Here is a 13523-nt window from a genome sequence, read left to right on the forward strand (position 1 = left end):
GTAGGGTAATCACTGTGATCACATGGACAACAGACCAAACATTACAATCACAAAGGAAATTCATGTGGATGCTAGGGATATGCATATGTTTGGTTACACAAAAGGAACAGTCAAGACAACAGCATTCTATGGTAAGCAATATTATGATGGCAAGAGTTAAATGGAAAAAAAAAAAATTTGTACCTGAAAAAGGAATCATGAAATGACATGGTTTATTTCACAGTTTAAAAATTCTAAGGAGATGCTTTCAAAAGCCTTAGAATTTGTCACAGCGTAGAGTTAGACACATACATAGAACACGAGATGGGCTACCAAATTTTTTTAAGGTATGATTTTTAAATGTATTTACTTCCAGATGGCTTTGTTTTTGAGTGACTGGAGGGTGGAGGAGGGCGGAGTGCAGCACTGTGCTAGGTCAAGTCCTGGGGTAGGTGAAACGTGAGATGGCTGAGAGACCCAACAATGTTCAACAAGACTAAGAAGTAAACAGCATGTTTACACAGCGACACAAATTTATATGAACTCAATATTCTCACTTCCATCTGTCTAGATGGCTTTTCTATATCTCGGGGAGACAAGCGGTGGACTACTTTCACTTGGATATACATAGGCTGAAAAGTGAATTTTTTTTTTAAAGGTTTTATTCATTTGACAGAGAGAGATCACAAGTAGGCAGAGAGGCAAGCAGAGAGAGAGAGAGAGAGAGAGAGAGAGGAGGAAGCAGGCTCCCTGACGAGCAGAGAGCCGGATGCGGGACTTGATCCCAGAACTCTGAGATCATGACCTGAGCTGAAGGCAGAGGCTTAACCCACTAAGCCACCCAGGCACCCATGAAAAGTGAATTTTAAAATCTCGAGATTCTCTCAAGTTGCCTTTTAAGTCTATTTTGAGCATCCGTATCAGGAATGGGGAGCTGCTTTTGTGTTTGGGATCCACCATCATCGAACTAAAGTGACAACATAATTTAAGGTTTTTATTTAAGAGACAAAAATAGAAAACAGGAAATATATTGTCCACTCACTTATAAATTAAAACTATGGATATTTATTTTCATACAGAAAACTCCTGTGAACATTTATCTATAATCATCATCTCTTACTCATCTCTATTTTCTCCTCAATCTATCTTGCCATGGCTGAGTATCTGTGTCCCCTCAAAGTCCATGTGTTGAAATCTATTCCCCAGTGTGAGGGTCTCTGGAGGTGGGGATTTGGGGAGGTAATAAGGTCATGACAGTGGAGCCCTCATGTTGGGATTAGCACCCTTGTAAGAAAAGATACAAGAGAGTTTGTTCCCTCTCTCTGCCCTCTGCCGTGCAGATACAAGAAGATGGCCACGAGCAAACCATGAAGAGGGCTGTCCCCAGACACCAGATCTGCTGGTGCCTTCATCTTGGACTTCCCAGTTTTCAGAACTGTGAGAAATTAATGTTTGTTGTGTGAGCCACCCAGTTCATGTTTTTGTTATAGCAGCCCAACCCTGACCAGAACATCCCCCAGTTGGACTTTAGTTCCCGCATGTCACCCAGCTGTGTGTCAACATTAACAATGACTTTCATGTTGCCAAATCCAATGATTGATTCTTAGCATCTTAAACAACATTTATCACCATTCATTTATCACTCTCTCGGAAATACTTTTTTCACCTAGCTTCCATAAAAGCTTTCCTTCCTGCTTTGCCTCCTAATAGAGGCTAATTCACTTGAAGCCAAAAAACCCTAAGCTTCAGGGCTCCTCATTTGTAGTCCTTTCTAGGACAGCATTTCTCTTCTAGCACCCCTGCAGCAGTATGGAACATAGTTCTCATATTGGAAAATGATTCTGGTAGTGGTTCCAGGGCTTAGAGTGGGGCCAGTGGGCTGCCAGCACTACCTCCACTTCACCTGGACTCTAGCAAGAGTTAGATCCATAATAGATCTCAAGGACTGTGGAATCTACCTTCTATTCCAAGAAGAAGATCTGAAGGAGACACTGTTCTTCTCTGCTCCTTGCATGGGGTTACCTTCATGGCCACCTTCCATTGTCCCCAGGACCAGCCTAGCAGTTCGGAGGTAGAAAGAACTGATGGCCATTTGGTCCAGGCTGAGTGGGACCAGCTGCTTCCTGGGCCATTGGGAGCCATGGGGTCCCACACCACAACTAGTGAGAGAAAACACCTCAGTTCTCTGAGGTCTTTCTCCTGGGCGACACACACTGCCAGAGGAAGAAACCACAGAGGAAGTTACAGATGAGGTCTTACCACAGAGAGCTATGAGACTGAATAAACTTTTTCTAAAAGTTATCAATAATAAAATTACTTTTGAGCAACCGTGCTGGAGGAAAGACTAAATTATCTATTCTCTCTATAGAAAATTGTATTTCAAATTCACCCTCATAGAGAGGTGGTCGAAGAATATGCAGCCAAAATGTAGGAAAAAATTGTATCAGATAAGTAATAGGAATAATAAAAATAAGTATTATTTTTTGTATTTTGTGATGTTTGATACGTGCTTTTAAAAAATTGGTAATCTGCTGAGATTTCCTTTCTCTAAATAAATATTTTCTTCTGTTGCTTTTTAAAAAAAGATTTAAAAAAAATTTTTATTTGACAGAGAGAGACACAGCAAGAGAGGCAACACAAGCAGGGAAAGTGGGAGTCAGAGAAGCAGACCTCCCACTGAGCAGGGAGCCTGATGTGGGGCTCAATCCTAGGATTCTGGGATCACGACCTGAGCTGAAGGCGGACACTCAACGGACTGAGCCGCCCAGCCGCACATTCCTAACTTTTTATTCATAATTTTTTATTCTATTTTTAAAAAGATTTTATTTATTTATTTGAGAGAGAGAGAGAGAGAGAGAGAATGAGAGTGATCAAACATGAGGGGCAAGGTCAGAGGGAAAAGCAGAGCCCCTACTGGGCAGGGAGTCTGATGTGGGACTCGATCCTAGGACTCCAGGATCATGACCTAGGCTGAAGGCAGTCACTCCATCAACTGGGCCACCCAGGTGCCCTTGTATTCTATTTTTAGAGAGTTTTCCCTAGTTGTACAATATTTAGGCCCCAGATATCCTGGAACCATCTATCTCACTGGCCTCTCATCTGCTTCTCCTCCATTGATTCTACTCCTCTCCCTGATCTAGTTTTTCTCCTGGCCTTTACCTACATCCATTCCCTAGCAGACATCATGCTGCTTCAGGCTTTAAATACTGTGTGCATGCTGCCAACCCAAACTTCTCGCTTATTTCACACATTGAACTAGTACTTAGCACCACCCCGCCCTGCCTCTCTGGTTTTCTCTCTTTTTAACTCTTTGCTCACACCAGCCTACAGATGTTCCTTGAACACCATAAGCATGCATTTGCGCATGCTTTTCTCTGTCTGGAACACCTGTTCCCCACTTAAGTGGCTTGTTCTCCCCTGCTGTTATGTCTTTCCTTGCATGTTCCCTCAATACTGAGGCCTTCCCTGACCTATTTCAAAATCAGCTCTTTTCCCTGCTTCTGTTCTCTCTCCACTTACTAACTAGAATGTAAGCTACATGAAATCAGGAATTGATTGTTTTTTTGCTCACTGTTAGATCCCAACAAGCAGGGCAATGCAGATAGTGATAGCAAATATTTGTTCAGTGAGTGGATGAATAATAAGTTTTTAAAGAATAAAATATAATATATTCCTTTAGGCTTCATGAGGGCAGCATTCACCTTTATATTTCTAGTGCCCGCTTTGGTCAGGGAAGACCTTCAATGGTATCTGCTGAATAAATGAATGTTTTAAAGGACAACAGCAGAGAAGAAATGAAGCTAAGGGAAGATAGATTAAAAAAAGGACAATGATTCTACAACCACCTTAGTGGAGGCAAGAATAAATGGTGGATGTCGGCACGAATGGATGAAAGATGGTTAGGGAATGATATTGACTCAGAGTAACTCCCTACTCGGCTAAGTCAAGCTCCGGGGTAGGTGAGACGGCTGAGTAAGATCCCAAAATATTTAACTTAGAAGCAACACAGTAAGTAACACTTGTTACTTACCTCTTTCTAAATGTAGAAATCTGGTGGACCCAACTTTAACCAAATGATCAAACTTAGGATCATCACTGATGGGACAAGCTGACACCATTGTCCCGGAAGTGATGCACTGAGGACACGGTGTCACCATAATGCTGCCACCAAAATGTTTAGCCTGACTCTACCAAGAGGAATCAATCAGACAAATCCAAATTGAGGGATATTCTTCAAAACAACGAAGTGACTGGTTTGGACTGTTTAAATAAAAAAAGATATAGGCTGGGGTGCCTGGGTGACTCAGTGGATTGAAGTCTCTGCCTTCAGCTCAGGTCATGGTCTCAGGGTACTGGGATTGAGCCCCGCATCGAGCTGCTAGGCAGGGGGCCTGCTTCCCTCTCTCTCTGCCTCCCTCCCTGCCTGCTTGTAATTGTTCTCTCTCTGTCAAATAAATAAATAAAATCTTAAAAAAAAAAAGATATAGGAATAATTTGGAAAATTTGAATAGAGACTATATAACAGAAAATGCATTAAATCAGTTAAGTTCCCTGAGTGTTGTAATTGTATCATGATTGTGTAAGAGGTCTTTGTTCTTAAGAGACAAACAGTGAAAAAATAGAACAAATACAATAAAATGTAGGTAATTAGTGAATATGAGTGAAGGGAATATTGATGTTTGTTGTACAATTCTTGCTTTTTTTGCTGTTGCTGAAGTTTTGAAACTAAGAGAACCAATCTTTTTTTTTTTTTTTTTAAGATTTTATTTATTTATTTGACAGACAGAGATCACAGTAGGCAGAGAGGCAGGCAGGGAGAGGGGAAGGGAAGCAGGCTCCTTGCTGAGCAGAGAGCCCGATGCGGGGCTCAATCCCAGGACCCTGGGATCATGACCCGAGCCGAAGGCAGAGGCTTTAACCCACTGAGCCACCCAGGCGCCCCGAGAACCAATCTTTAAAAGACAGACCTGAGTTTAAAAAAGTAAGGCAAAATAAAACAAAACAAGAGGAACAGAGGAGATAAAAAGTAGGGGTTGACAAAGACGGTGTAAAAGAAAAAAATCTTATCTTGTGAACTGCTGATATGTTGTATCATCTATTTCCCACAAAAACCATGTGGGGATAAATATTTCTCCCATTTTCACAGATGAGGAGCATGTGCTCAGGAATTTGAGTCATGGGCCCCAAATCACACAGAAGCGTGGGTGGAAAATACACTCAGACTCACACAATGCATCTGCCTAGAGATGACACACATTCAAACACACACAGAGAAACAGAACTCTGTAGTGTGGATTACTTTGTGATGTAGCTACCTTAAATCTGAAACACAATACTTGCTAGGTTATGTAGTGTCTGTTAAAGTTTTATATTTTTATCTCCTAAGAATGTATACCAATCATCCACTATTATTTTTTACACTTTTCCACTTATAAATATTATAAGTATTATAAGTATATCGTATTATTATTTGGAAGAGCTACTTATACGATTCATTGCCAAACTTTCAGATTGTAATTTTCAAAGTGAAAAGAGACTGAAATGGCAGGTTACGCATCACTAAAGACTGCCTTTAGGTCCTAAAGGCCTACCTATCCAAAGCTTCTACTGGAAATCAAGAGAAGTAATTTAACTTCCAATAGCACTTAAGATAATAAAGAAAAATAAATCTTTGTATTTAGCCAAGTAAGAAATAAACAAGAATTGCCAACTTTCTTGGATAAGCCTAAAAATTATACTGTGAACTCTAAGGGTTTTAAGGAACAAGAGTGTATGGCCTTGGGTAGTGAGTGACTGGGTGTCCTGACATGTTCTGCACGTCTTAACATCTTTAGATTCTCAATTTGTGAAGACTAGGTTTTACTTGTAATACTAACAAGAAATGATATGTAATTCTATCAATCACTTTGTGCTCTTAGGTCTTAAAATCTTTCTAAATATTCAATGCAGCATCTTTCCACTTCCAAAAAAGAAAACGTTAATGAACTAATCAATGAAAGATGACAGACACGTTGAATGTTCTCAAGATGAGAACTGAAAAATGACCTTTGGCTTAAATGCACGTAAGTCCCCAGTTATCTCCCGAGCATTGAGGGTGGGAGCCAACAGAGGGTTTCAGAAATGAGTGGGAAACCGAGATAACAGAGACAACTTTTCTGGGGCCACAGCAATTAAATGTGCTTGTTCAGAATTCTTCCAAAGTCACTTTCATGGCTTCCAGCATCTTTCACGTGGATGTGCTGCACCATCATCTAATCAAGGGTCTATTGTTGGAAATTTATGGTTTGCTCTTCTTTTCGAGATATGATGCTAAGAGCCAGATGTTTGCATTTGCAGAAAAATTACATCCAGCATGGCTTCAGGATAACACTGGAAATATCAACCAATTCTTGACTTTCTGTGAGGTGAGGAGTTTTCTGTTGCTGTATCATGGTCAATATTCTGCACCTGTCACTAGAAACCCCCAAATATTGGGGCTCTTGGTAATGATAAGGGTCAGGTGTGTAAATTCTGCATTAATGAGCTCAAGCAGTGTGTGTCCCACTGTGCCATTTATTTCTGTTTGGAACTATTTGCAGCCATCTCCGTGACTGCTGGTGTGTGCAAAACCTATCACGGTGAAACATGTCCTGGAAAAAAATTTACATTGGAAAAATCTGAGGTACATTTGAGATTTTTTTCAGTGACAGCCCAGTTTTAATTCTTTCCCTAAGTCTCCTAGTAAATTACCTCTCTACTAATTCAAAGATGCTACTGACAATACTTTTCACTCTATTTCAAAGAAAGGAACTGAATCTTGACTCCCCCATATTTAAGATGATTCATTCCTGGGTGCCTGGGTGGCTCAGTGGGTTAAGCCACTGCCTTCAGCTCAGGTCATGATCTCAGGGTCCTGGGATCGAGTCCCGCATCGGGCCCTCTGCTCAGCAGGGAGCCTGCTTCCCTCTCTCTCTCTCTCTGGCTGCCTCTCCATCTACTTGTGATTTCTCTCTGTCAAATTAATAAATAAAAAATCTTTAAAAATAAAATAAAATATTAAGATGATTCATTCCTTAAATAAAACAAAAAAATCTAATATTTTTGTCCTAAATGACTTTCCTTAAGTAGCTAGGGTATGGTGTGTGTGTGGGCTTCTGTTTTGTGTGCATTTGTCTCCCTCTCAATGATATGTGGGCCCATCTAGGGCCTCAGGCTGGGAAACCACTGAACTGCAAGGGACAGACAAGACCGTTCCCCGGGAACAAGACTAGAGTTTAGAACCAGGATGCCTGGACTCAAGGCCCAGCATTGCCACTCACTGCTCTGTAACTCTAGGCCAAGTTACTACTTTCTCAGTGTGTTAGTTTTCTTATCTGTTGAAAAAGGGGTGGAAAAAGCTACCTCATGGGGTCAAATTGAGAATTCTATTAATTAACACATGTAAAGCACACAGAATAGGCCTGGCTTGGATGGAAGAGCTCAGGAAGTAGAGGTCCTCATACTATTAAGCAATTGGAGCCATAGCCATCTTCTGGCCTCCTGGAAGCCTGGAAGTTCTGTGTGCAAGGACACAGGCTGAGGTCAGATCATGGCTTTGGAGAGGAGAAGGATAGTGATGACAGCATGGAATACTGTTAGTCAACTGTCTCCAGACCAGGGTCCTCACTCTTGCCCCATCCCTTCCCACCAGAGAAACCACACAGGGCCTTGGATGTTCTTGTTGCAACTGGTGGGGGAGGGGAGGCCATGAGTTGAAAAAGGGAGATCAGTGAAAAAACAAAGACTACATCTTTTGAGACCTTAATGGAAACCAAGAACACAAGTCTCTGTTTTGTGGAATATGCTGGAACTTCCCAGGGAAACAGCTGAGGCCACACTGACTGCACAGAGGTCAAAAGACGAAGGCAGGACTGCCACTTCAGGGAGGAGAAAAGCAAAGTGGCCACAGGAAAAATTAGTAGCCTGCGAAGACAGCATCAGAGCAGGAATGACTGCATTCCCTGGTTCATGACAGTCATATCCAAGGGCTCACATGAGCTCAGGGCTCCAGGAATGAGCCTGGAAAAGCCTACTAGGTGGGGGTGTAGAGATACCATCTAGGGTGGCTGAAGCAGGGGCTATTCCTTATGTTGCTGTAATAACCATATTTCCCAATTGTTCCCTTAGGTTAGTAAGCCCTAGAGAAATGGGGGACACACTAACACATACACAAAGTTATTGTTCATTTTCACATAAGCTCATTTACTTATATAATGATAGGTTGTGGTTTTATATCAGGATTTTCCACTTATGAATTCATCATTAGCTCAAGAACCATTAACGTAACGCAAACTCCGTCAGACCCTCTGGTAAGCAGTGGGATCCATATTCCGAATATATGTCCAACAAATGAAGTTTACAATCTAAAGAGGATGACGATTTGCAAGTAATTTAATGCCACATAACAACATAAAGAGACATGAATACAATAATACAGGATCAGAGAGGAGAGAACATTAATACTTTTGGGGTGAGGAGTTCTTGGCAGTCAGAGAGGGAAGGACATGTAGCAGCTAAGAGCATGAACATACACTTCTGATTCTGAAAAACTTGTGTTCTGCTCTGCACTTGCTGTGGGTGTGAGGCTGGGAAACCTTAACTACCTACAGTGTCCAAATCCATAATACGGGAATATTTCACTGGGTTTTTATCAGGATTAATATGTGAAAAGGTTTTACTAGATGCCTGATACATGGTAAATGCCCTATTGTCATCATTTAGATCATACATATATCTTATCAAGAACATTATCAGATGCTTGAAAGTACATGGCAGGTTCATAGATTTGAATAATGTAGTGAGGCCAAAGCTGATCTGAGGGTTTAGCTGAGCATTTCCTCCTCAACAGTAGTTCTCAGAGTGTGGGTCCTCAGACCAGCAGCAGAAGCGTACCCAGACACTTAGAAATGCAAATTCTTGGGCCCCACTCCAAAATTACTTCATCAGTAACTCCAGGGTTGAGGATGAATAATCTTTTTAACAAGCTATCCCTATGATTTTATTGTACACTAAAGTTTGAGAACCACTGCTCTATAAATAGATGGCAAACTCCAAAAATAAATAATGTAAAGGGATTATGAAAACCAAAACTTTTAGCAAGACACAAATGGCTTGTGTTTTACATCAAACACAAGGACAGAAGGCACTTCCCATACCCTGCATTGTCTCAATGTAAAAAGTGCATTAGAAATGATCACATCTTTTTATTGTTTGAAGTACAAAATGAAAAAGAATGTAGTGTTTAATGTTAAGTATTGGGGAATCAAGGTCAGTTAATGTTCCTGTCCTGGGTATCTGGTAAACTCTTGAAGCACATATTGACTCAATTCCTATAGGATTGTGAAGTACTTTCCTTCTTCACTCATATATAAAAAGCATATTCACAGTATAATGATGATAACGATGACAGATGCTTGGTGGTTTTAAACATGCCTCCAGTTCTTTGAGACTTCTTGTATTGTGATGTGGAATCTACGTCTCCTTCCCCTGAATCGGAGCAGACTCATGATCACTTTGATCAAAGCAATATAAGTGACACTGTGTGTCTTTGGAGGGTAGGCCTTCAAAAGCCATCCGCTGGGCCTCTCAGAACTCCCTTCTAGATGTTCAATATAGGAGTCTAGGTGCCACAGTGTGAGAAGCTTGAGCCACCTGGAAGAGCCACAGGAGGACTCTCATCACCAATCCCAGGCTAGGCAGGTGAGTGAAAAACCCTCCAGATGTCTAGCTGTTTGGGTCACCCCCAGATGTTCAAGTCTTACCAGTTGAGGTCATGGACCTCATGAAGCTGAGACAAGCAAGCTCTGCTGCGGCCTGTCTGAATTTCAGAATTCAGAATTCAAAACTATAATAAAACTGTGTATTTTATAGAACTAAGTTTGAGGTAGTTTGTTATGCAATAGTACAGAAGCACAACAAAGAGTCATAACGCACAGAATTCCAGAGCACCTTCTGTGTGTCAAGCACTATACCACGTTTTTAAAAAATATTTATTTATTTATCCTAGAGAGCGGGAGAGAATGTGTGCAGTGGGCAGGGACAGACGCCAAGGGAGAGAGACTCTCTGGCAGACTCCATGCTGAGTGCAGAACACTATGCAGGGCTCGATCTCATGACCTTGAGATCATGACCCTGAGACCCTGACCAGAGCCAAAACCAAGACTTGGACTCTTAACCAACTGTACCACCTACTCACCCCGAAGTATGTTTTATATGCCACACCTCCTCTTATCCTTTCTACTGCTCTGAGAAAAACACACACACACATACACACGCACATATCTTACAAACAGAGATGTATTTTTTCTATGCAAAATATATTATCCCCATTTGCATGTGAAGGAATGGAAGCTCTGAAAAGATAAGTATCAGACAGGGGCAAATAACTAGTTTATGTCAAAATTCAGTGCATAGAAATGCCGAAAATGTTAGTGTGCAGCCACCTAAAGACAATAACTAGGAAATGGCAAATTAAATATTGATAATGATACAATTATACCATTAAAAAAACTTAAAAGTTAATGATTTTTCTATGGAGAATTTAATCATTCTCCTACACATCAGGAAGTACAAAGATCACTAACTTATTATTAATTACTATTAGTAATTACATCATTAAATATATAATCTATAACAATGTCAGCATTGGTAATAATTTATTTTGCCATAATTATGAGATGGTTGTCATGAAAAGTACAGAAATTTATGTCCCTGAATAAGCTAACTAGACAGAAATTAACCTAACTACAGAGCATAACAAACAGCAAACTAGTTAAGATCGGACATTTATGAAACAAAGCAGGACACCTATCAGTTCTGTGGATATAAGAGAATATTTAATGGCTCACAATTTTCTTGTGAAGGCTATTTACACACAATTTCCTATAGGTTTTATTTTTATATATGGAAAATGAGACCTTTTAATTTTATTTTTCTCCATTTAGACTACATGGGATCACACCCAGTCTACAGCTATAACATTTAAAATTTTTCTCTTACAGTTGTGAGGAGAGCACAAATAAAGAATGAAAATGAAAGGGGCGCCTGGGTGGCTCAGTGGGCTAAGCCTCTACCTTCGGCTCAGGTTATGATCCCAGGGGCCTGGGATCGAGTCCCGCATAGGGATCTCTGCTCAGCAGAGAGCCTGCTTCTCCTCATCTCTCTCTCTGTCTGTCTCTCTGCCTATTTGTGATCTCTCTCTCTGTCAAATAAATAAATAAAATCTTTAAAAAAAAAAAAAAAGAATGAAAATGATGTACTTGAAAACACAGAATGCTCCAGAGTTCTATGTCAGTTTTGGCTAAACCACTGAGCCAATTCTCTACTTAATTCATATATTAAGAAAATAAAAACAGTGAATACGGAGCTTGGAATGACCCTTGATCATCTTTCAAATGGTATATATTGGGGGTCCTGTTCTATCATCAGAAAATTTATTGGGTGTGAATGTGACACTGGATGAATCAAACCTGAATTCAGTCCTAACTACTGCATGAATGAGCAACTTAACCTGTTGAACTCCAGGTTTTCCATCTATAACATGGGAATAAGAAAACCTAATTCATCAAATTAATTTGAGAGTTAAATTAGCATAGTCAGGCCCTGGCATAGTAACTGGAACACAGTGGTGCTTTGTATGTAGGTAGGTAAATTTAAAATGCACAGACAGAGAAAGACAAATACTGTATGATCTCACTTAGATGTAGAATTAAAAAAAAAAAAACAAACCCAAACCAAAAACCCAAGCTCATAAATACAAGAGAACAGACTGATGGTTACTAGAGGCAGGTGAAATGGGTAAGGGGGTCAAAAAGCAGAAACATCCAGTTATAAGATAAATAAGTCACAGGTGAGTAATGTCTGGCATGGTAACTATAGTTAGTAACACTGTATTATATATTTGAAAGTTGTTAAGAGAGTAGATCTTAAAAGTCATCAGAAGAAAAAATTTTGACAGATGTTAACTAGAACTATAATGATCATGTCATAATATAAACAAATATGGAATCATTACGTTGTACACCTGAAACTAATGTAAAGCTATATGTCAGTTATATCTCAAAAAAAAGAAGACCAACAATGCCAAGTGTTGATGAGATTGTACAGCAACTGGAATCTCATACATTGCTAGTAGAATTGCAAAATGGTATAGCTTCTTTGAAAAACACTACATCAAAAATTAATGATGTACTATATGTTGGCTAACTGAACATAATAATAATTAAAAAAAAAAGAAAAACAATATGGCCATACCTTATAAAATTAAACATACATTCACCACTCAACTTAGCAATTCTACTTTAAGGTATTAACCCAAGGAAAGTGAAAATACATGCTCACTCAGACATATGTTTAAATGTTCACAACAGCATTATTCATAAAACCAAAAACTGGTAAGTGAATAATCAAATTGTGGCATATTCATTCTACAGAATCCTACTATCAATAAAAAAGGAAAAAATAGTAATATACAGAACAACATGGATGAATCTCAAAAATATTAGGTTAAATGAGAGAAGTTAAACATAAATACTACATACTGTATAATTCCATTTACACGATACTCTAGAACAGGAATACTTATAGTAACTGAAAGCAGGTTTTTGGGGCCAGGAGCTGGAGGGAAAAGTTCAAGGGCAAAGAGGCACAGGGATAAATATATTTATTCTTCCTATCCTTTAAGCTCAGATTTATGATAAAATAAAATAAAATGACAACTTCTGGTTCCAAATAGTAGGCAGTAAATATACACTCTCTACTAAAAGTCTAAGGAAATGACTATGTAACAGTCTGGAAAGCAAGGAAGAGTGGCATCACCATACTAAAAAAATTTGAGGAATTTCTAGAAGATGTTAAGGAGAAGGGACTGTAATAGTGAATAGTAAGGCTAAGGAAACAGTCTAGGGGACGGCTGCTTAAGAGAGAGCCAAGAAAACACCCAAGCTCAAGGTCAGCAAGGAGGCAGCACCCCAACTGGAGGAGTAATTATTTAAATGACTGAGTGCTATGGACCACTTAATTTCTGTGTCACAGGGAAAAATGAGCAGTCACAATTGCCCCAGCCTAAAATCAGCAAGAATCTTTGCCTTAAATAACATGGGAAGTGTCTTAATGGTTCCTAAGCAGAGTATTAAGTGCCCCAAAACAAGGAGAGTGGTGCCCTGAAAGTTGGAAATGCATGACATACAGGCAGATTCCAATCTAACCAGCTAACACTTCATTCAATCAGTCAATCAGAAGGGAGTGGGAAGAGAAATGCTCACATTCAGTGAAATGCACTAAGAACTCTCATGTGCTCCACCTCCTGCACAAAGCTTTGCTGGCCTCAGTAAACAGCATTTATGGAGGGGTGAAATTTATATGCCTCACTGTTATACAAACCAAAGGGGAAAGCTGCCTGTCTTTAACCCCCACACTCAATTATAGAAACAACCCTACAGTCAGCTTTCTAGCCAAAAAAGAGGGTTGTAACAGCTGCCAAGTAAATCCATATGATTTTCCTATATTATTCTAGCCCTTTCATTAAA

General features: G+C 39.8%; 1 protein-coding gene and 1 long non-coding RNA gene across 3 annotated transcripts in view; one reads left to right on the forward strand and one right to left on the reverse strand.

Moving 5' to 3' along the window:
• The window catches only part of LOC101690745 (amyloid beta precursor protein binding family B member 1 interacting protein), a 108902-nt gene that overhangs the window by 67931 nt on the left and 27448 nt on the right, over positions 1–13523 (reverse strand). The gene's annotated exons all lie outside the window — the stretch shown is intronic.
• LOC123393338 lies at positions 4858–6865 on the forward strand. Its single transcript, XR_006608098.1, has 3 exons — positions 4858–6041; positions 6316–6383; positions 6558–6865. It is a non-coding gene; the product is annotated as an uncharacterized LOC123393338 (long non-coding RNA).

Source organism: Mustela putorius, unplaced genomic scaffold (genome assembly GCF_011764305.1).
Source record: "Mustela putorius furo isolate JIRA1106 unplaced genomic scaffold, ASM1176430v1.1 tig00000827_pilon_pilon_pilon, whole genome shotgun sequence".
In the NCBI taxonomy this organism is placed as follows: Eukaryota; Metazoa; Chordata; class Mammalia; order Carnivora; family Mustelidae; genus Mustela; species Mustela putorius.